The following is a 2,607-nucleotide window of genomic DNA, read 5'->3' as shown; positions in this document are numbered from 1 at the left end:
GTGGATATTTTGATCAAGGTATTTCACATGGCCTTGATCCATGTCCTGCCTGGTACTCATGGCTTGTATTGTCACGCTGCTTGCAGCAAAACTGTTGAGTCTTTATTATTTTGCAGATCTTCAAGCAGTGGAGATGAGGCTTCTCGGCCTTTTGGCTAAGATCAAGTGTAGTATCTGTCCTTATCAGTTTAATATCTGATACGTCCCCTATCTGGGGACCATATATTAAATTGATTTTTGGAACAGGGAGATGGAATAGGGGCTTGCTCCGTCCACTCCACGCATCGACCTGGTATTGCAGTACCTCCAGGAACGGTGCACCCCCTGTCATTGTAAAGATAAATCAGGCAAAGACAACAGAATTGCTTTGTTATATTCCATTAGGATCACGATGTATTTTATATTTTCACGTTTGACCATCTTCATCTCAATGTCAATGATGGCTAGAAAGTGATGGTGAAGTCAGTCACTGCTATATTGACCATGATAGCTGATGTGAATGGTGCGTTAATCATCTAATCAAATCAATGTTTATTCGTCACATGCACAGGATACAGGGTGTAAATGGTACAGTGATAATGCTTTAAAGATAATGCTTTAAATAAATATTGGCATAGATTGGGAGTTGATCAACGTTGGGAATAACCACTTTAGACTGTTACAAAGTAACACATTTGTAGGTTCGTAAGTGACATGGTCATCTGCCCTCCAATCGGAAATGACAGAAAGCGTTTATAAATTAAATCCAGATTAACAGCTAAATCGGAATAATAATATATGAAATACGGGTGGGGGGAATCAATTTAGAGATAATAATATTGACATAACATTTGATTTTATATCAAATATCTCTGGTAGCGTTGATGCCACAAGGGAACTGAGCAATTGTCCACTTGGTGGCGCAAGTGTTCCACTGACCGTCGCATTTGAATGTTGAACCACTTGACTTCAATACATCATCAACGCAAATAATATGAACAATAAAAATAGCCTGTTTTTATTTTACATGTCTGTAGAGCCTTGTACTATAAGACCACGGTGAAGAGGCCTTCATAAAGTTGCCGTCCTAAATTACTAGAGGCCAAACTTCAAAGATGTCCATGGCACTGGACTGCAGTAAGAGCTAGGCCTACAGTGCGGCCTACGGAGCGGTCCTGGCGTATGGTCCTGTCTGCCTAAATGTTTCCTCCACATAATAAACTGTACAAACATGGCACTTTAGAGGGTTACTTTTACAATTAGCCTTACTGAGTCACTACAACAAACTTCCTATCATGGACATGAAATGCCATTAGGCCTAATGAAGATACCGTATATGTAAGTTACTTAGTTGGTGTCTTGTGAATCAACTGGTATGCGCATCAGGGTTTAATATTTCCTCGATATTATACAAATGTTCCATCCCGAGAATAAATAACTCTTCTCCCGGGTAACCCGGTATTTTCCGCCAAAACCGGAAGTGTCATTCAAAAGCATTATAACACTTATAAATGTCTGGATTTGATTAGAGCTTTGATGAGCATGAAAATACAAACCTGATGCTACCTGAGCCTGATCAGACATATATTAAATACATTTTATAATACATTTTACATATCCAAATCCCAGATGAAGAATAAGACACTATTTCAAAGCATAGTACATGTAATGTTAGCCAAGTACAATGTAATTACTAGTTGTTACACAGGATTTAGCCAATTAAAATTAAGTGTATCTTTAGGAGTACTTGTAATTAATGTGTACAGTACATTACCCATCCTGACAACCTGGCCCTCAATTTAAAGCTTGTGGAAGTGACATCCAAGTGGGAGAATAAAGTGGTCCTCTGTAGCTCAGCTGGTAGAGCACGGCGCTTGAAACGCCAAGGTAGTGGGTTCGATCCCCGGGACCACCCATACACAAAAATGTATGCACGCATGACTGTAAGTCGCTTTGGATAAAAGCGTCTGCTAAATGGCATATTATTTTATTATTATTATAAATACACTAGTACACCACAGAGTATCTGTATAGGAAAATCATTCAGAGCACACTGTGCTGCCAATCACAGTGTAAGGTGCGACATTTTGCGGGTGTGGAGAGCATGTTAGAGGATAGAGGAAGCTTGCATTGAAGAGCTGGGCATCGTGTTATGACCTGCATTATCTGAATTAGGCCCACATAATTATACCTACGGAGGAGCGGCTTCTATGGAGGAACTTTGAATGTCTGAACTTCAGAGTTGGTTTAATGTTGGACCAGAGCAGATGTTAGCTAGCTAGCTAACAACCTTGTTTGTGCAGTGCAGTGCAGCACTAGAATTAAAAACAGGTCGTACCTTTTTGTCGTTAATAAATCCAATGTGAAACGTGGTGACTATAGTATCCTTAACTAGCATTGAAAAAGTTCATCCATTCATCTCAAATTAAACATATCTCCCTAATTTCTGAATCATGCTTGTAACGTTGTCAGTAGGATACAGTAACCTATGCTTCAGAGGGGAGGAGCAGGTAGTTTCCACACGCACACCCACTGGCAAGGATTTCCATTCCAGCTGGCAGGCAGAAACTGGAATACGTTTCTAGAGTGAGCTTTGTTGCGATTTTTGTGGGACTGGAAAAACATACC

General features: G+C 40.0%; 1 non-coding gene across 1 annotated transcript; it reads left to right on the top strand.

Annotated features, from left to right (window-relative positions):
* Positions 1 to 135: 135 nt before the first annotated feature.
* On the top strand, positions 136 to 326 carry LOC123490688. Its single transcript, XR_006661008.1, has one exon. It is a non-coding gene; the product is annotated as a U2 spliceosomal RNA (small nuclear RNA).
* Positions 327 to 2,607: the final 2,281 nt, after the last annotated feature.

The sequence above is a fragment of the Coregonus clupeaformis genome, unplaced genomic scaffold (assembly GCF_020615455.1).
Source record: "Coregonus clupeaformis isolate EN_2021a unplaced genomic scaffold, ASM2061545v1 scaf4395, whole genome shotgun sequence".
Classification (NCBI taxonomy): Eukaryota; Metazoa; Chordata; class Actinopteri; order Salmoniformes; family Salmonidae; genus Coregonus; species Coregonus clupeaformis.
This window is presented reverse-complemented; position numbering and strand designations above follow the sequence as displayed.